The sequence below is a fragment of the Rhinatrema bivittatum genome, chromosome 2, assembly GCF_901001135.1.
Source record: "Rhinatrema bivittatum chromosome 2, aRhiBiv1.1, whole genome shotgun sequence".
NCBI lineage: Eukaryota > Metazoa > Chordata > Amphibia > Gymnophiona > Rhinatrematidae > Rhinatrema > Rhinatrema bivittatum.
Genome location: NC_042616.1, coordinates 483,665,206 through 483,686,841, shown reverse-complemented (window position 1 = coordinate 483,686,841; position 21,636 = coordinate 483,665,206).

Below are 21,636 nucleotides of genomic sequence, written 5' to 3'. Positions count from 1 at the left end.
ACTGCGCACTATTGCAATCATCAGTAGTACACACCATCTCGTCGGTAGTGCACACTACCTCATCTGCAGTGCGCGTTAAGGCCCGTTAGTGCGCACTACAGAAAAATGCTACTTAAAGGTTTAAAGTAACAATTGAGAAAGTCTTCGTTAGCTAGAGGTATGGTTCTGCATCCCCATTGGCTGTCTCCAATGGGGATGCAGAACCAATGGGAAAGTAGAACCATAACTGTAACTGCTTTCGATTATTGCACACTAATGGTGAGTTAGTGCGCACTAACAGTGAATTAGTGTGCACTAACGGCGGGTTAGTGCACACTATCCCGCGCATGCTCAATGGCGTTCCCCACAGACATTTTGCTACTTCACCGTGCAGTAAGCAGAGCAGCCACTACCGGCAGTACACACTTACGGGTCGATACAGTAAGGCCGCGGTAGAAACAGTGCGGCAGTGTCAGGCGCACCCTTCCTCCCCGCACGCACAGTTCTCTAGACCTAGCGCCTGATACTCTCTTCTAATTGCATGCAAATGCATGCCGCGGCTGTGAAGCAATAGGGAAGGGTTATGCCCGCGCAACCCATTTTACTGTATAGGCGCTTAATACAGCGCCTATACAGTAACCTGGGTGCGCTGGTACCTGTCATTTCAAATGTCATTTCAAATGACATTTGGAATGACAGGCACCGGGAGGAGGGAAGCGGCGAAGTGACTTACTTCTTGCTGTGTCTCTCCTCCTCCCGGAGCAGGGCGCGAAAGCAGCCTTGCTCCGGGAGGAAGTGGGACACAGCGGTGAAGCAAAAAAAAAACAAACCAAAGGCACGTGTTCGATCGGGCGGGTGGGCGCGTGTTCGATTGGGCGGGTAGGCGGCAGCAGCGGCGGCAGAGAAGAAAAAAAAAACCAAAAGCAATTTTGTTTTTTTTTTCAAAAAGCGACAATTTTGGTTTTTTCCAAAAGCAACTTACTTTTGGGATCTGTCAAGATCCCAAAAGTAAGTCGCAAAAGTAACTTACTTTTCTGAAGCCATCAGGAACAAGATCGTAGCTCCTACCGATGAAGACGAAGATGGCTGCCTGCACGGGAAAGCGTGCAATTGGCCGCTGAAGACATGACGTCACGACGTTTGGCGTCACGGGATGTGACGTCACGTCTTCAGCGGCCAATTGCACGCTTTCCCCCGTGCAGGCGGCCATCTTTGTCTTCGTCGGGGGGAGCTACGATCCTGCTGATGGCTTCAGATCCCGGGGGGCGGGTGGGCGCGTGTCCGGCTCCCACCGCTGCCTGGATGGGTGGGCGCGTGTCCGGCTGGATGAATGCCCGTGCGATTTTGGCGCTCATGGCATGAGCGCCAAAATCGCACGGGCATTCATTCCGGCGGGGGCCGTGCGTTCATCCAGGCAGAGGGAGCCGGTGGTCATTCACCGTCGGCTCCGTCTGCCTGGATGAATGCCCGTGCGATTTTGGCGCTCATGGCATGAGCGCCAAAATCGCACGGGCATCCATTCCGGCGGGGGCCGTGCGTTCATCCAGGCAGAGGGAACCGTGGGCCGTTTTCGCCACCGGTTCCCTCTGCCTGGATGAATGGCCGTGCGATTTTGGCGCTTATGGCATGAGCGCCAAAATCGCACGGGCATCCATTGCGGCGGGGGCCGTGCGTTCATCCAGGCAGAGGGAACCGTGGGCCGTTTTCGCCACCGGTTCCCTCTGCCTGGATGAATGGCCGTGCGATTTTGGCGCTCATGGCATGAGCGCCAAAATCGCACGGGCATCCATTGTGGCGGGGGCCGTGCGTCCATCCAGGCAGAGGGAACCGTGGGCCGTTTTCGCCACCGGTTCCCTCTGCCTGGATGAATGGCCGTGCGATTTTGGCGCTCATGGCATGAGCGCCAAAATCGCACGGGCATCCATTCTGGCGGGGGCCGTGCGTTCATCCAGGCAGAGAGAGCCGGAGGTCGTTTCGCCGTCGGCTCCCTCTGCCTGGATGGATGCCCGTGCGAAATCGGGAGGAAGGGAGAAGGGACTGCCGTAGCAGGCCCGAGTCTTGCTACTTTTTCGTTTTTTGTTTTTTTTTGCTTCGGGAGGAGGGGACCGGACGGGCTGCAGGAGACCGGACTGGGGCTACACCGGAGACCGGACGGGACCAGGGCAGGTAAGCAATGTTTTTTACACTACACTACACTACGCTAACTCCTACTAGGGGGAGGCGGTAAACTAACACGTTAAGGCCGCGGCAAAACAGCGGGTTACTGAGGAGATAGTATCAGCGCCCGTTACAGTATCGGAGGGGAATAGCTAATTCCTTCATTATACAGCTTTTTCGTTCATTTACATGCTGGGTGCGGAAAGGGTTATGTGTCTATTTTAGGAAGCGCTAAGGACGCGTGAAACTGGAGACTGTATCGCTGGATCGCCTTACTCGTCTGTATTGTGCGCTCCCAGCACGTTACAGACGGGGAATCTTTAACTGCACGTTACTGTATCGACCTGTTAGAGAGTAGACAGTCGACAGAGAGTGAATGAGAGAGAGACTCACATTGACTGCAGTGCATTCTGCTCTTTAAATGTAACCACTGTAAGTATAATAACAATAAGTACTAGTATTATAAGCTTTTTTTTTAGTTTTTTTTATAAATTAATGTTTTGAAGCTCAGGTTGCAAGTTTCTTTATTAAATGTTTTGTTTCACTAAAGCAGCATAAATAATTAAATAATAATAAATATTAATTGAAGACAAGTACTTTATTTCATTTTATGTAAAGTTTCTTTAGAGGAAAAAAAAAGTTTAATACAAAAAATACTTCATTTTAATTTATGCTACTCTAGTGAAAAAAAAAAAGGTTTAACACAGGAACTACAAACTTGGGCACAGTTTTCTCATTAATTTTCTCTGCGTGGCCCATCTGAGCTTCTGAACAGACAGCTGTCCTTCAGAGACGGGGGACTGCCTGGCCCTTCACCCTCCCTCCCCTCCCCCATTTACCAGCCAGTGAATGGTGTGAGTGTGGGGGGGAGGGATGTGAAGGGTGAGACAGCCCCCTGCATTCAGGTGTGAGCTTCTGAACAGACAGCTGTCCTAAAGCACATACTTTTTTTTCCATCTTCTTTTTTATTTTCTCATTGAAGAATGGAACGTGACACCGACTCCCCCCCACCTTCCTCCTCTGGTGGCAAATTCATGTCCAGGAAGCCCCGCTTTATGCAGGCTAAAGTGGACCTCCTAGCCCGGCTAATCCTCCTGGATGAGAGGAATTTGTACACTCCCTCAGGCAGCAGACCTAACCTGGAAAGGGAGTCTGCAGTCTGGGCCTCTCTCCAGGAGAAGTTTTGCCGGCGAGCCTCGTACCCTCGTGAGATCGAAGATCTCAAAATGAAAGGTGAGAGATAATAATGTTGGTCATATTATTATGTATATTTTGTATTTTAAAATTGAATAGAGTATGACTAGTAGTAGTAGTAGCATAGAGTGAGTAATATATAAATGTATAAGTACAGTAATAATTTAAAATAAATATATTTTAGAAGAACAGAAATAGTGTACCACCCTTACCCTATACTATACTTAGTAACTAGACTAAAAAAAAAGGAAGTTATCTGTGGTATTAATATTAATATTTATCGTTTTGAAAAGGTGGTATTTGGGATTTTGAATGCCACATTGAAAGATAACTAAGTATAAAATAGTATTTTTCTATTACTAACTTTTCTATGTTGCATAAAAAATAACCTAGTAGGTCAAGGCAAAACTTTGGCATGTTGTAATTATTAATCAATATTATTTTTTTTTCCTTTATCCCTCTAATTCTCAGGTCGCCATTTGAGACGTCACGAGGGTGAGTGGCTCGAGGAGGTCCACAGAACTCTCTCCCGTCCCTTGCCTGGTAGGTTGTTTTCAGAATACTACACAAGTACACAAATATTATTCATTCAATAAGTGTTTTGCTGCTGCTATACTAAATTTTAATTGTAATGGAATTTAATTGTAATGGAATTTGTGTTTAATAATGTTTGTTTATTATAACAGTGAATGAATGCTTGTGTCTGATCTCATTCCTGTTTTTTAAATTTTAACTGTTGTTCTCTGAATTTTGATCTGTCTTGCACAGAATCACACAATGGCAGGGATGAGGCAGGGCTTCCTGGGCCCAGCAGCAGATACCACCAGAGGAGGACAGAGGCAACAGCCACAGCCAGTGGGCCAGGTAATATCAATACAGATAAATGAGTCCTGACCCGACGTGCCAAAAATGTGAATGGGGGGAGGGGGGGGGGAGAGGTGAGAGTGAGGGAAGGGGGTTTCAGTGAGAGGGGAGGAAGGCAGTGGGAGAAAGAGGGTGAGTGAGGAAGAAGAAGTGTAGAAGAGTGCCGTGTCCAAAAACGAACCGAAAAATGTTTTTTTTTTTAAATGTAGCCCATTTCACGGGCTTAACGGCTTGTATTATATATATGGGCTAGTAAGTAGTAGTATATCTGTCTGAGGCTGAAAAACAAAATCATTTTTTGTGATCAGTCACTTATAGTGGCTGGGATAGATGATCTAGATTGATATCCCTCCACTCTCCCCTTCTCTCCCTCTCCACTGTTATATACTCATTTTCCTAAAACCCTCTAATTTAGTAAACTAAGGGGTAGATTTTATTTTAAGATTATAAACTTGCTGGTGCGCGTACAAAATTTACTTATTTATTTCATGTTGAATTTTTTTATATTTCTTTACAGGGCAAGAAGAGGCAGCCCCAGCAGCAAGATAGCCACTGCAGCCGGGCCCAGCAGCACTAGCACTGCTGCTGTACTCTGCAGTGAGTACACCACATCAGGGCTAAATTAGATGCTCATTGTGAGGATATGGAGGACGATGTCAGCCTGGAGGATACCTTTCAGGAGCAGAGAGCACAAGCATCTCCTTCTCACGAGGCATCTCGTGAGGAGGAGATGCCTGTGCCCATCTCACGAGGAGGAGATGCCTGTGCCCTCTGCTCCAGAGCAGGATCCTCTTCCCGGTTGCCATCCTCCTCTCCACATGACCCTGGAATGGGTCCTGCGCAATGACCATCTAATTTAACCCTGACCGTGGCTAAACCCCCCTTTTTTATGTGATAATATTGTTATATATATATATATATTTTTTTTTAAATTTGTAAATTATTAATATTTAATTTATTAATTAAACTTTGTAAAAAAAAATGTTTTTTTTTTATTTTAGAAATATTAGTGGACTGGATTGTTCTAATGTGACAACTGCCCAGTGTGCTTGATTACGTTCATAGATATCTTTCTGTATTTGTTTATTTCTATACTATTTAAACAAGTTATTGAACTTATTCTTCATTATTATTACTAAATTATGTAGTATGGTACTAAATTTACAGAGAGCAGATATGTACGTATTATTATATAATCCAACAAATGTCACTGTTTTTTAGTATGGCACTCAGCCATACATATTCAGAAACGAACATTCGGTCTGGTTGAATTAGCACAAGTTGTATACTTGTGAGCAGTAGCGCCAACGTCAAGGCTTCAGCCAGTGGCTACTGACCATTCATACATCTTTCAAACTGGCCAATGCAATATTGTGCACTGCACTGCACTCAAGCTATTGCAACGAGTACACTGCATGACCAAGGCAGCCATTTAAAGCGGCAAATGTAATGTTTGTGATACTAAAGTAGGAGTAAGAGAAAGCAGAATCATTTATTTACTTATTTATTTAGAAGTTTTTATATACCGATGAACGTTGGGAACATCTCATCGGTTCACATTAAACAAAAGTCAGCAACAAGCGCTTTACAGTGAAACAAAGAACGTGAAAATACAGATATAAAATTGAACGGTTTACAATAATAAGACATAAAAATATAGGATATGTGGGGTAAATAGATAACTTTTTACAAGGAAGCTGTGGAGGTCAGGGGTGGGAGTAGGTGTCAGGGGGGGAGGTATCCTGATCAGAGTATGCTTGTTTGAAGAGGCATGTTTTCAGGTACTGTTTAAATTTTATTGGGCAGGCTTCTTGAAGTAGGGATGAGGGGAGATTGTTCCAGAGGGCGGGTGCAGCTAGGGAAAGTGCCCAAGCTTTAGTGGAGTTGAGCTTAGAGTCCTAAAAAAAAATCCTTCAGAAATACACAACTGCTGGGGGCTCAGTTTTTCTTTTTCTAATATTTCTTTTGTATTATTATTTCTGAAGGTCTTTGCACTTACTTTATTGCATTGGCCATGAAATTCTTTAATACTTCATTCACACAATTATTTTGTTTTGGAAAAGACTATGAGACTCTGGGGAAAAGGAGGCAGAGGAAGGAACCCAGCTGGGTCCAGCCTTGGAGGTGGACACTGGGGGAGGCAGAGGAAGGAACCTGGCTGGGTCCGGCCTTGGAGGTGGGCAAGAGAGAGCGTGGGACTGAGAACTTGAGAAGCCTGTGTGCAGCAGGACGGGGCGTTTTCTTTTCATATGCCTTGTGACTCCCAGACTGGCTTCTCCTGGGGGCCACAAGAGGCAGCAGCTGCAGTGTGGTGTCAGCGGCACTGCCGGGTGCCCCAGCGGACGGTGCTGGGAGCACAGCTGCACAGAGCAAAGCCTCTCTTCCAGCCCTCGACCTTGCATCTTGGGCCTGGACAGGAGGCAGGAGCAGGGCTGACTGCTGGCAGGCTGTAGTGTGCCCCAACAGGTGGTGTCGGGGATGCAGCAGGACGGAGCTTCAAGAAGAAGCCAGTCCGGGAGTCACAAGACATGATGAACGCTCCGTCTTGCTGTGTCCCTAACCGACCTTTCATCCCAGGCCTAGACAAGAGGCTCACTCCTCCTCCCAGTCACAGGGAATGTTCGGATTCCGAAGTAGCGGAAGGTTCATTTTGATGACAACCAGTTGCTCTACTAAGTCTGGAGACAAACGTGTACGGTGTGGACTCACAAAGTCCCCTGTCATTGAAAATACTCTTTCACTTGGCACACTGGTTGGTGGCAGGAAAGAACGTGCTTTGCTACTATGGCAAGATCAGGCCACATTGAAGCTTTTTCTGCCCAATATCTCAGGGGATCTGACTCCATGCTCTGAACTGGCTCAGACAGAAAATTCTTCACATGAATTTCTGAAACCTTCTCTTGCAGGTATTGCTGCTGGTTAGCAGCACCACCAGTCACAATTCTACCAAGCCCAAGAAGTGATGCTCTTGCCTTTGAAATGGCACCCATTTGATGAAATTTGGGAGGATGGGGTGTCATGAAAGGGGAGGAGCTGGTGGAAGCAGTTGAGCAGGATGGAGTTGCAGATGGAGACTGAGATTCTAATTTGTCATCCCTCTTTAAAATTTTTTCAACCATTGTAATCACTGCATGACCAAGGCAGCCATTTAAAGCGGCAAATGTAATGTTTGTGATACTAAAGTAGGAGTAAGAGAAAGCAGAATCATTTATTTACTTATTTATTTAGAAGTTTTTATATACCGATGAACGTTGGGAACATCTCATCGGTTCACATTAAACAAAAGTCAGCAACAAGCGCTTTACAGTGAAACAAAGAACATATGAAAATACAGATATAAAATTGAACGGTTTACAATAATAAGACATAAAAATATAGGATATGTGGGTTAAATAGATAACTTTTTACAAGGAAGCCGTGGAGGTCAGGGGTGGGAGTAGGTGTCAGGGGGGGGAGGTATCCTGATCAGAGTATGCTTGTTTGAAGAGGCATGTTTTCAGGTACTGTTTAAATTTTTTTGGGCAGGCTTCTTGACTTAGGGATGAGGGGAGATTGTTCCAGAGGGCGGGTGCAACTTATTTTTCCAGTGTGTGAGAGCATTGCACTTGAGAGCAAAACTGCCTTTCACACATGGGTCACACATAGCGGCTGACATTTAGTAATCCCTTTGCATGAGAGGTTTCAACCTTTTCTGTACTTCATCTTTTAAGAATTTCACAAGCTGCAACACTTCCTTCGAGAAATCTGGCTGATGCAGAAATTCCTCTAATACCTGTTCCAGATCGTATATTACAGGGATGATATCACCTAACGTGGCCATATTTGCACTCAGTTCATCAGTATATTCTTTGAAAGGCTTGAGGACATGCACCATCTATGCAATGTTTGTCCAGTCCTGACATCCAAGAGGACTTTCCAGTCCAATTTCAGATTTCATTGCCAAATCATGCAGAGGAGTCTGCTGTTCACAGAAACTCTCCAACATAAGATAAGTGGAATTCCATCTGGTAGGCACATCTTGAATAAGGTTGTGCAATAGTGCCCTAACTACTATTTGCCTCTCTCTGAGTTCCTTCCCTCTTTTTACACTGTGATTGAAATGCCCAGCTATTTTGTGACACTTTTCAATCAACCGCTTCAGGTCTTGACTAGTACCACCTTGCACTTCCTTGCCACTTAGCCCCAAAGCATCCCTCACTACCAGGTGCAGCGTATGTGCAAAGCATCGGATGCCCTTGAATCCACCATCAGCCAGAGCCTTAACAATATTGGCACCATTGTCAGTAGAGATGTGAATCGGAACCGGAGTCGGTTCTGATTCCGGTTCCGATTCACATCGTGTTTTTTTTTTCGTCTGGCCCAATCGCGTTTTTGTTTATCGGCTGCACCCAAGCCGATAAACAAAAAACCCACCCCGACCCTTTAAAACTAATCCCTTAGCTTCCCCCACCTTCCCAACCCCCCCAAAAACTTTTTACAGGTACCTGGTGGTCCAGTGGGGGTCCCGGGAGCGATCTCCCGCTCTTGGGCCGTCGGCTGCCACTAATAAAAATGGTGCCGATGGCATTTGCCCTTACCATGCGACAGTGCATGCGATAGCACCATAACACATGGTGTGATGCAAATCTGAAAAAGAGGAGTGAACTTGCAGTTTTGTGAATTTTAGCTACCCCGAAGACCCCGAAGACTCTGGACAGGACAAAGACTTGGAACCAGGAACAAGGCAAGGACTTGGATTCAAGAACAAGGTGAAGACTTGGATTCAGGAACAAAACGAAGAGACCAGAACATCACAGGAACCAGGAGACCAGGAACATGGAACAGGCAACATGGAGAACCTTGAAAGCGCTAGCAGACCTTTGTGAAGGCAACTAAGAAATGGCTGAAGAGCCCTTTTATAAGGCTGACAGGAGATGACATCATTGGGAAGCACCGCAGGCCCTTTAAATCTTGAACAGAGGTGCGCGCAGTGCACCTAGAACATTAGCGAGCAGGAGCAGGATGGAAGTTGGCGGCCCTCAGGACACGTAGAACAGGCGGTTTCTCTCTAGCCGTGGAGAGAAATAGCTAAGCAGAGGCAGCGTCGAGGAAAGCGGAGTTCCAAAGCCATGCAGAAAGGGAAGGCAGCAACGGTGGCAGCACTGCCGTGGAGAGCGGAGACACAAGGCTGCACTGGGAGGTGAGTGAGTCGCTCATGGGCCCCTTCTGTGAGCAGAATCACAACACACTTAACAGAAATTTTTATTAAACAATAACACTTTATCCTTGTTATCTACATATTCCGCCCTTTGTCTTTTTCTTTCAGTCCCATTTTTGCTCTTATTTCTGTCCCTAATATATTTAAAAACAAGATCTTGTCATCCTTTTTTTCACTGAATTAGCCATTTTTCCTCCATTTGTGTTGTGGTTCTGGCCGCGAGCGCCGCGACCAGACCCTTACCTCCGTGCTCCTGGACCTACTCCCGCTTCTGGAGGCCTGGTTTGCGCACTGTTTGGCAGCGTCCCCGCAGGGGGCCGCGCCGCCGGGAAGCTTCCCATGGACGCCCTGCTTCGAGGCGCGCGCACGCCACTTGGGTGCTTTTCTAGGCCGTTTCCCGCCAGTGGTGTCTCCGCCCAGTTCCTGACGTCAGACACCACGGCCTTGATAAGCTGGCCGCGGACACTCAGTCTTTGCCTTGCAACGGGTTTACCTCCTGGTTCCCTGTTGCATCGTGCCCCGGAGTGAGCTGCCTTGCTACTCGCTCCATTCCTGCTTGCCTGCTACAGTTCTTGCCTGGTTCCAGTACCCGAGCCCTGCTACAGTTCCTGCCTGGTTCCAGTACCCGAGCCCTGCTACAGTTCCTGCCTGGTTCCAGTACCCGAGTCTTGCTACAGTTCCTGCCTGGTTCCAGTAACTGAGCCTGCTACAGTTCCTGCCTGGTTCCAGTTCCCGAGTCTTGTTACAGTACTTATCTACTGTCCTAGTCTGGTTCCATTTCTCAGTCCTGATCAACAACCCGCCTAAGTCCCAGCAGCCGGGCTCCTACGGGCTCCTCCCGGGGGAGTACCATCTTCCAGGGTGAAGAGCACCTCTACGACCAGTCTGAACATCTGCCTCCCGGCCTGCCACATACTAGAGACATTGACCACCTTTCCCAGTCTCTGGCAGGTCGGCCCAAGGGTCCACTAAACTGAGACTCCATAGCAATTTGCACCTTTACTCTAATTTCCCAGCTTCCCTTAGCTTCTCCAGAAATTGTTGCTTATTTTCTTCGTTTATCAATTTCTTGTAATTTAAGAATACTAACCTTAATTTCCTTACCTTTTTAGTCACTTCTTTAGTAAACCACAGTGGCCTCTTTTTCCACTTATCTTTATATATTTTTCTAGCAGAAAGGTTTCTTGCTCTTACATTATTTCCTTTAAGTTCTGCCAGTGCTCTTCTACTTCTCCTAGCTTATCCCATCCAATTAATGAATCCCTGAAGTATTCCTCCATCTTAGCAAAGTTAGTTTTCCTGAAGTCCAGGATCCTTGCCTTTGAATGAACTTCTACTGCTTGTGTTCCAATATTGAACCACATCATCCAGCAATGATCATTGGATTCCAAGATATCCCCCACTATAAAATCAGAAACACTATCCCCATTTGCAAGCACTAGGTCCACTATTGGCCTCTCATGAGTTGATTTTGTCACCAGTTGCTGGAACAGGTCTTCCTGCAGACAATCCAGTATCCCTCTGCTTCTAGAAGACACCACAGCTGCAATGTCACAATCAAAATCAGGTATATTGATATCCCCTATCAACACTACCTCTCCTTTCAGAGCAATTTTGTGAGTGTTCAATTACATTTCTACCCATTTCTTCTACCTGCCAATGAGTTTTGAATATCACTCAATATAAATGGATTTTCCATTCCCTCTTTCCAAGTTAACCCACAGTGTAAACCCTGCAGTTCTTTTGCTTTAATATTATTTTTTATATATAGCACACTCTTCCTACCTGTCCTTCCTGAATAGATTATAAACTGATATAACTATATCCCAGTCATTGTTCTCTGTGTATCACATCTCTGTGACTGCTACTATATCCAGGTCAACCTCTTCCATGACTGCTTCTAGATCTCCACATTCAGAAAACCTGTTTGCTTGCTCAATTGAAGTATAAAGTGGTTATCTTATCCTTTCAAACTACTAGATATACTGAATTTATGTATCTGAGGTAAGGAATTTAGTGTGGCTGCTTTGTAGAATCTTGTGGCTTAAGGTATAAAATAAACCAGGCCAACTAAAAATAAGTGCCACAAGGATCTAATAAGATGCTACCAATCAAGATCCCCCTGAAATTTATTTAATTTTTGTTTTGTTTGCAGATGACAAAAATCTGACCTATATCACTTACTTACTTCCTGCTTCCAGGTACAAATCAGTATTTTCCTCAACTGATGACATATTCTTCCTAATCTGATTTCATATTATCTATAATAGACTTACTATTTCTTTTAATTTTTGTCAGGGTTAATTTTGCACTAATTTGTGTGAGATGACTAATTGATATAAAGCATAATTATACTCAAATAGAAAATAATAGACTTCAAAGCACAATCAATCAAGCAAAACTCCTAAGTAGAAAAATAGTAATAATTTCAAAGTACAATCAGTCTTTCCCAGCAAGCAATAGTTTAGTTAGGAAAGTTAGACAGGCTCCAATTTTTAGCCATTGCCAGGTCCCACTCTCAGTAGCTCTTGCTTCAATAACAACTCTCTCAGGTCTGGTTTCTCAAAAACAAGGCTTTAAAATCCAATAATAGAACCTTAAATTGGTCTCCAATAATTACTGCCTGACAGTGAAGGCTTTCTAATGCTGGTGTGATATCATCTCGTATCCTTAACCCCAATAAGATATGGGCAGCTGTATTTTGAATAAGCTGTAGTCTCCTCAACTGAATTTTAGACAGATATCAGGGCATGGGTTACTGTAATTAAATCCTTATGATCTAGATAGGGTCTCAAACTACGAATCAGTCAAAGTTGTATAAAGGAAAGCTTGACCATTTCTGAACACTGGGCTTGCATTATGAATTCACTGTCCAGAATCATACCTAAGACTCTTGCTTCTGATGGTACCATTAGCTTTAATTTATTAAAACACAACCATTCACTAGCTGAATGGAGGCACAACTGCAACTTCTCTAATTCCTTGAACTATTTCTTACCCAGACTACAGTACATCTGGATGTAATATCCAAATAAATAGAAACTTAAACCAGAATCTCCAATTAGCTTAGCCAAGAGTTGAATATAAATATTGAAAAGTAGCAGTGACAATATTGGGCACTAGTATACACCCAACTGTATCTCCAAGAGGCAAGGCACAGTTTCTCTCTCTCTTTCTCTTTCTTTAACCCTCAAATTTTCTTGTCTAAAAGGAAGCAAACCAGTTTAACTTCCTGCCTTGCATAACTAGGACCTCCAAACATTCAAATAGGATTTTGTGGCCATGATATTGAAGGCAGTTGAAAGATCAAGAAGGATCACCACGGAGTCACTGCCTTGATCCAAATGTCTCCTTAGGTCAGTGACCAGGGTCACTAATGCTGTTTGTGTAGTGTAACCCTCCTGAAACCTAGATTGATTAGGGTCTAGATAAGTGTACTTGTCAAGAATCTTAATCAGTAGCTGGACAACTGCCTTTTCAATTTCTTTTCCCAAAAAGGCCAAGCTTGACAGAAGATGGTAATTTTCTGCCCTCAGAGAATCTAACTGTGGTTTTTTAAGCAGTGGATGGATAATTGTATCCCTTAAGGTTCCAGGAAAAATGCTCTCTTGTAGTTATAATTAAATAGACCTGCAACAGCAGGGAACAAAGTGATAATACAAATGCATTTTAGAAAACTGGGTTGCTGTTCCCCAGGCTTGCATTTATTTTTCTGAGGTAGATAGTTCAACATTACATAGGAAAGAATAACAGTTCAGTCTATTTACATTCGGCGGTCAGGTATTCCAGCTGAATTTTCCCCATAGGCTGCCATTATAAAGTAAAAGTGCTGTTGCAGTGTTTCATTTGAGTACTGATTAGTTTCAATCTCCAAGCCACTCCCCTCTCCTTGTTCCTTCGTAAGGAGGGTCAGGCTCCTTACTGATGGGTTCGCATTTTGCTTCTCGGCTCGCAGGGAATCTCCCTGAGGGTAACGTGGAAAAAGTCCCAGCAAGGATCCATCTAATTGGTCAGATCCAGAATCAATTTGCAGTCTGGCCACTGAGCTAACACTTGAGGGCTGTCACTATGGTCTCATATCAGAACTCTTACAGGTAGTTCTGGTGTGTGAAGACACAAATCTTTTCTACTCACACCCATCAATGCAGGTACCATGGAATATATTATACGAAGAAGCTGGTTCTCTTACCACTGATCCAAAGGATGGCACTGCAAACAAGGATCACGCCGTACTGGAGGGCACCGCATAGCAAGCAGGCACAGGGGGCATCTTGGAATCCCTAGATTCCCTCTGGATTCATCTGGCATTTTCACAGAAGAGAAAATCTCTCTGATTATTATAAGCTACCAGCATTGCTGTCAGAGTATTATTCTAAAACCAAACCTGGAAGCCTTGGAGAGGTACAGGTATTACCGTTCTCTTGGCAGCCCAGCAGGTTTTGGGAGGTGCCGGATGGGGTGGCAGGGTTAGGGTTGGTGTGGCAGGCAGGGGAGGGGAGATGATGAAGTGGCTGGAGAAAGTTTGTTTGGGCACATGGTGGGGGAGTGGGGGGAGATGCGGGGTGGCATTTGACTCCATAGACCATTAACTTTGGCACAGTTTTTGGGAGAGGCTTGAAGGGGTGAGGGGATATGGCCAGTAGGTCTCACATTAGTTTCATTGGGGTGGGGTGTAGGCAATTGGGCAATTTTTATTTTTTTTAACATGGTCACCACTTGATTGCCTATATTGTTTGAATATAACTGGTTAAAGTTATCTGGGAACACGTTCTCTTATAATGTTAACCCTGCTCTTAGCCACATTAGAGTCAGACAAATAACTTACTTGGTTAACTCCAATATTGGAGTTAGGCGGATATACAATTTGGCTAACTCAACTCTGCCCTGGGACACCCCCAAAATGCCTTCCATTTATCTGGATACATTTTATATAATAATGACTTATCTGGATAACTTTTATTCTAAGTGGTGATGATATTCAAACCTTGGTATTTATCTGGATAACTCAAAAGTGCCTTGGATAAATGCCTTTGAATATCTTAGTAACATAGTAACTTAGTAAATGATGGCAGAAAAAGACCCAATGGTCCATTCAGGCATAAGTTGTGCGCACGGCAGCCTGCCGGCATGTGATCCTTCGACAAAGTGGCAAATGGCCGCTGTGTCAGAGGCCTCTGGTCCCGCCCCGCCCCTGGACCGCCTCGCCCCGCCCCCACCCAACCCCTTTAGTAAAGCCCCGGGACTTACACGTGTCCCGGGGCTTTACACGCATCGCTGAGCCTTTTTAAAATAGGCCTGGTGAGCGTAACCCCCCCCTACGCACGTAAATCCTCTGGTTTACTCGTGTAGGGTTTTTAAAATCCGGCCCTTAGTGCACACTAACCACAAAATTAGGAAAAAACAACAACAACAAAAAAAGAACAATGAAGCATTTTAAAAATAAAATCAAGCAAAAAAAAAAAACCCAACACAAAATGAAAACACACAAAAAACACAACAAAACAAAACACTGCATACTCATAACAGAAAGAGAAATACATATGGAAGAAAAAAAACAAATAAAGACCAGAAAATAAGCTTTAAAAGTAAGGTGATTTTTTAAAAATCAGTGAAGCAATTCATAAATACTATTAAATAAAAGGAATGAGGAGGCAAAGAGGAGATTAAGAGAAAGCCAACAGCAAGTAGAGACAGAGGACAGATTTAAACTACAGACACAATGGTTGGAAAATTGTTTATTTAAAGTTTGGTGAAGGTTTCTGTGCTACCTGGGTAGGGTCAAGTTTGAGTGGGCAGGTGGTATCTGCTCTTTTCTTACAGCCCTGCAGTCACCAGAGTGAATAAGTATGGGGAAGGGGGGGAGGTTATGGTAGCATGCAATATCATAGACTCAAAGTCCCTCTCTTAAAAATTGTTCCCCACTGTCAGCTCCAATATTGAGAGGGACTGCAGTCAAGGCTTGAACTGAGGGCAAATGAAGGTGATGGACCACTTAGGTCTTCATCTGCTATCATTTTACTATGTAAAAGTATATGGGAGTGCCTGTGCATTTTAGGTGAGTTAATTTGCAGAGCTTTACTTTGAAAAGTATCTGTAAGTGCAGCTGGCAAAAGCTCCTATGCACTTTGCAACTTTGAGGGCTTTTCGAAAGCAGCAGTCCCCCCAAATCTATAAATTGTTCACTGAAAGCCATCCAATAGCTGCTCTTTGAGCCAGATGTAATCGGGGCTGGCTTTAGGGGCACGTGCGCCCTGTGTGCCTGCGGGGGCTGATGCAATAAGATATAAGCTCAAAGCGAGTGCTCACATTGAGCACCCGCGTCCTAACGCACGTGCAGCAACATCCCCTGTGCGCTCGATGCAGTACTTCAATTAGAGAAAAATCAGGGGAGCATGAAAAAGAGCATGCTAAGGAGAATTGGGCCTTTCTGGTGCGTCGGGTGACCACAACTGCAATGAGCATTCAATAAGAGCATCCGTTTTAATTGCATTTCTTTCTGATTATTTTGCTGAGGTGCTGATTTCAGTGCTGAAGTTCGTTATATCAGGCACCCATTGCTAGGAGCATCTAAATTGTGCGGTCATGAGAAAGGTGAACTTCCTTTTGATCAAATCAATATCCATAGATTTTTCCCCACTGCAAACAGTAAATTTATGAGTCAGAATAATAATATTAAGGAGGAGGACACATTTATTGCAACACAGAGGACTATAGTTTTTAATGTTGACTGTGAGTTAACTTTATTCCACCTCCAAAGCTGGAGGTTAAATTCCCTGCATTAAAAATGTGCATCAGACCCCCAGCCTTGGGGAGTGTTTTCCTGCATCTGAGGGTAATGGTTAATGTCTTCATCTACATGGAATTTACATGCGTTGGGCGCTATCGGGTATGCATTTGTTAGGGCACGCGTTTTGGACGCACTAATCCCTTTACTGAATCAGATGCTATTCTTGTGCTCCCAAAACATGTGCCCAACCACAGGTAAACCCATGCATTAGAGTGGGCACGCCTTATTGCATCGGCCCCAGTTGCTTCTGCTTCAGGGGCATGACGGTGGCTTTGAAAAGGCACCGCCACGCAGCACCCCAGGGGGGAGGGGGAACCTCGGGCAGTGTGCTGCAGCTCCTTTTAAAGAGTGTTCCTGTAGTGCTCTGGAGGGCCATGGAGAGAGCACTGCTCCTGGTGTCCACAAGAGGGCGCAACTGGTGCTAAAGCCAGCCCTGGCTATCTAATGGGTTTCCCTCATTTTGATTTGTCACTACCACAGCCAAGCGCGGCTTATCTGTGTTGCTCTCACTGGAGGCCCGGATTCGGTCCCCCACCACTCATCTCAGCATGGCCTCTGCCTCATTCAGGCTTCAACACTGTTGTGGCCGTGGGTCCTGTTTCCGCTACCGATGGTGCATAACTCGGGGGCCTTCTTGCTGCCGGGCTGAGGAAAAGAAATCAATAAGCCAGTCCAGACCCGATTCTTAAAGGGGTACTTCACCGCATAGTAAATAAAATAAAATAAAAAGCTAAATAAATAATTGAGCCACTGGCTCATATAATGAAGGTTCTTACTTTTGGGTTCAAAACACCAAGAATTTTCTCAATGAAATGTTAGAGTCTGGTTTCCTGTGGTTTCCAGTTCAGATTTTGTCTGCACATTTCTATTTATACTTTCCTTTTTCAGTTCACACCTTTTCCTTGGTAGCTCAAAGTGAGTCACACCGAGATACAGTAACTAGTTATCTGTCCACAGAGGGATTTCGATCTAAGGACCTGATTTATTAATCTTTTTTTCTATAGACATAGCTTGGGGAAAAAAACCCTTAGTAAATAAAGGCTCTAAGTTTGTACCTGAGGCAATGGAGGGTAAAATGACTTGCTCAGGGTCAGAAGGAGCTTCAGCAGGATTTAAATTGTGGCTCTCAGTCTGCTGCGCTAGGCACAAGGCTACTTTTCTATGCCGGAAGGAGAAGTTATACAAAGTCTAAGTTCTGGGGGAAGGCATTGGGTGCAACGGGGATTTTTTTTTCCATGCTGCTACTCTGACCAGGACATTTGGGTATGGCAGTGCTAGATAAGCAGGTGCCTGGCTCCACTTTGCCAGGTCTGAAACCATCAAAGGCAGGGCATCTTGAGCCCAGCACCTGCAGTATCGTCAAACCCACTCTCTCAAACATCGAGAGGCAAACTCTTAAAAATATGAGATTTGGTATATAAAATATGAGTTGATATTTTTCAGACATTACCAATATAAATATATCTTATATATAATGGGCATCTACAAAGGCTGCAACACCTGAGAAAGCTTTTTCTTTTTTTTTTTGGGGGGGGGGGGGGGGGGGGCGTACCTTTGTATGTATGTGCATATGTCTGTGTTAGGGGGTGAACCCTGGCTCAAGCCAGCACCTCCTCGCTGCACTGCTCAGCTCTGGTGCTGGTTACGCCAGCTCCCTCTTCCTCTGATTCTCTGCACAGCGAATCCCAAAGCCTGCAGAGCAGTCGTCCCCAGGCATTTTGCACAGGGGACCACCTTGAAATGATGACACACAGCGGACGACCAGTCCATTACCACTTCAGCTTGGCCCATGTTCACATCTGCCCTCCTCTCTAGTTTTCTTCCCCTCCCTCTCCTCTAGTCTCTTGCTACCCCCTTTAGCTCTCCCCTCTTCCCCTCCTCTGCTCCTTTGCCCTTCCACCTGACTCCTCCCCCTGTCCTCTCAGCTCTCTCCCTTTCACCCTTTCTCAGACAGCTTCCCTCTTCCCTTCTTTGTGCTGGAAGCAGACACAAGCCCTTGACAGCTATCTCCTACCTCTCTGTTCTGACTGGTTCTCCTGAGCAGAGAGAAACTAGACGGTTGAAGAAGGCAGGAGATAAAGCACCAGCCTACTCTGCCTGATCCCCGTCAGTAAGAGATAGATAGAGTCATTATTGTATTCTTGCTCTCCTAGTTCCTGTGCCAGAGATGGCTGCCTTGTGCAAATGCAGCTCTGATTGTACCAGCCCCTTTTTTTCAGATGGCAGATGGGCACTGAAGTTCCCATTTCTCTTCCAGTCTTTTATTTTATTCAGAGTTTTCAAAGTCTTGTCCTACTTAGGTTGCTGGTAGAGCCCCCTTATAGATACAATTAGTAGGATACATTTCTCTTCTTGTCAGCATCTTCCCTGAGGTCGCTGGTATGCTTAGTATGGCAAAGCAAAGGGTATTTTGTATGTGGTCTACCTGTGTGTGTTTAGAAGGTTTATTTTTGGAAGTCAGAAGGTCTGTGACTGTGGGGAAGGGAGTGTAGACTTAGAACCAATTGGCTGATAATTTCCTTTGACCAAATAACACATGGTAAATATGAATAGAGTCACTGCACCCCTTCCCTTCTAAAAGGTTTAATTTCTTGATGGCAAGCTACAGCATTGTCTTAGGCCAATGTGATTGTACCGACTCCCATGGCTGGAAGGGCCCTGCCCTCACACCAGGCTAAAGATGACCAGTCAAAAAGATGAGGCCAGTGAGAGAGTGGAAGAGAGGAAAAACTGGCTCCCATGTGATGATCCAGGCAGAGACATCAGGCACAATCATCTCCCCAAAAATGCAAATGCCTCTCTATTGCTGGCTCAGTGTTAGGCAGGTACTATGATGGTGGCAAGAGAAAGCTGTCTAAGGGGGTCATTTATCAAATTGTGTTTAGTGCCTTACTGTGACAGCCTAGCTATGTGTGAGAGAGAGAGAGAGAGAGAGAGAGAGAGAGAGAGAGAGAGACTAGCCATAATGCCCTCATCCTACGTAGGTATTTATATCTCTATGGGAAGCCCACCTAGTAATTCAAGGTGAGGTTTAGATATTAGTGTAGGGTTAGGGGCCACTTTGACATTCAAAGTGAGACGTATGAATAGCACAGTGCTCTCTTGTGAAGATTTGAGGACCTTCGGAGTGAGGAAACTCAGCCAAAGATGAGATTTGTGCAATGTTCTCTCAACCTAGCTTGATGTTACCCAGGTAGAGTGTCCATCAACTGCTTCAAAGTTTGGTAAAACAGGGCCAGCAGTTCATATCTATGAAAGAACCACAACATGGTGCAATTTGGTTCCAGACCCAGAGGGATTTCCCTATCTTCCAGGGAATCAGGATCTGCTTCATCATCAGTGCCATCTGAATTCCTGTTGGGAACACCTGCAGGGAAGCCAAGGCAAACCCCATTGCCTTTGCATAGGACTGCATGAGGGAGGAGCCACTGGCTGAGGGTCTGACTGGACATGAATGAGGGAAACAGAGGACTGTGCCTGAAGAAAAGCTTGTAAGCCTTGAAAATATTTATCCAAGAAAAAGCAGCTGGGTCCAAACCAAGTCCAGAAGGAACTGGACCAGGGCCCATAGAACTGCCCTCGCCTACGGAGAAGCCAGTCAAGGGACAACCAAGGTCTGGCATCCCTCCAGTCAAGGCCCTAACCAACCCTTCATCAGAATGGGAGGAGCCAGGCTTATAAAATCCGAGGAAGACAACTCACCCTGAGCATCCAATAGCGCTGGCGCATGTTAGAAGACAGGTCAGGCTGAGAAGCCCTATTATGACAGGCAACACAAAGAGAAAGGTGCTTAGGCTTCTTGTTCACCGGTGCCATAGTGGCAGTAAAGTGCATCTGATCGGCTCGTGCTCAAAAATTCAGTGCAAAACTTGTGCGTGCAAAAGGTGCGCCCAAAACTGAGTGCACAATGCGTGCACAGAGCCAATGCACTGCACACACCAATGACCTGTAGAGGGCAGCAAAACATGCACAGGAGTGCGCTAAAACACCACTACGGCCTACCACGTGGCGTGCAAGCACAAAGCCTAATACGGGGTTTAGGCCACCAGGGCTGCTCAACCTGTCAGGCTGCCCAGTTCCCCAATCCCCTACGGGAGTGGGAACTAACATTGGAATGGTGCACCGAGCACAGAGACCAGAGGAAGTCCTAAAAAAACCCACTAAATGTTTTTTTTTTTTTTTTTTTAAACCTTATCTGAGCTCAGCGTTTACTGGCTGAGTACCGGCTGCAGGGGGAAAGGGAATTTGGCATCACCGCTGCGCTCGGCCTCCTACACCTGCTGCCTTTCAGCTGAATGAGCAGCTATGTCCACACCGGGAAACCCAGCTACCGAACCAAGGCACACTTCTGAGGGACCATGAATTCTCAACTGGGGGAGGGACCATTTGGTATCACCGCAGGAGAGTGGGGCTTTCTTTTCCTTAAGTCAAATTTCAAATTTCTCCTTCCAAAAACTCAAAGCAATCCCCATAGGGATTCATACTGGCAGGCTGGTGTCACTGCAGGGCTAGATATACTGTGACGTCAGCTTTCTCCGTCTCCATCTGCTGGCAGGGGAGCATAACCCACTGGTCCTGAGTCCATCTGTCTACACACTAGGAAAAACTCATTTTGCAGTCTTTTAAACCATGTGTTACACATAAAAACTGCAGAAACAGCAGAAAAGTAGCTCTAAGAGTAGGATTTATAAAGACACTGGAAGGCATAGCTGACCATAATAAAAAGTGCCTACTCTTTATTTAAAAAAAAAAAAAAAAAAATCAAACATTCAATCACCACTATTCACATTTCAATATGGAAAACACACATTATTAGTGAATAGGCCTCATTGGAATAAGGGAACCTGCTCTAAATAATGTGCATTTTCTGTGCTAAGAAAGTATTCACGATTGTGAATAGGGGTGTATATATAAATATTTTGCAATGTCTGGGACTATTTGTGGAGATGACAAAATTAAAAAAAAAAAAAGAACAGTTAGAATTTTGTAGGGTGATAGAGCTGTTTACATTTCTTGTCACATTGCTATGGGCGGACTGCATGGGCCATACAGACTTTTTCTGCCCTTATGTTTCTGTATGTATGAGGCAGAGGAATGTAATTCAGTGCTCCTTTTTGAAGAGGGTAGCTTGCAATCTCACATCTTGTGCCGTGTTCGGCAAAGTGATTTGTGGATATAAAGTAAGCCTGCAAAGGTGCTTCTTTACCATTAAAGCAAAAAAAAAAAAAAGCTATCCCTCAGCATTTCAGACTCCCAGGACTTTCTATAGCACTTCCGAGTCGTAAAAATAAATGGAGTATCACCATCAGACACGAGCTTTCATGTCAAAACATTTCCTGCACTTGTTTCAGCACTTCCTCTGTTTTAATTACTCTTTGGTAGCCCTTGCCAGCACCAGGACCCTGTGCCTGCAAAAAGAGAAAACAACTGGGAACATAAGAAATTAACCTGAAAGCAT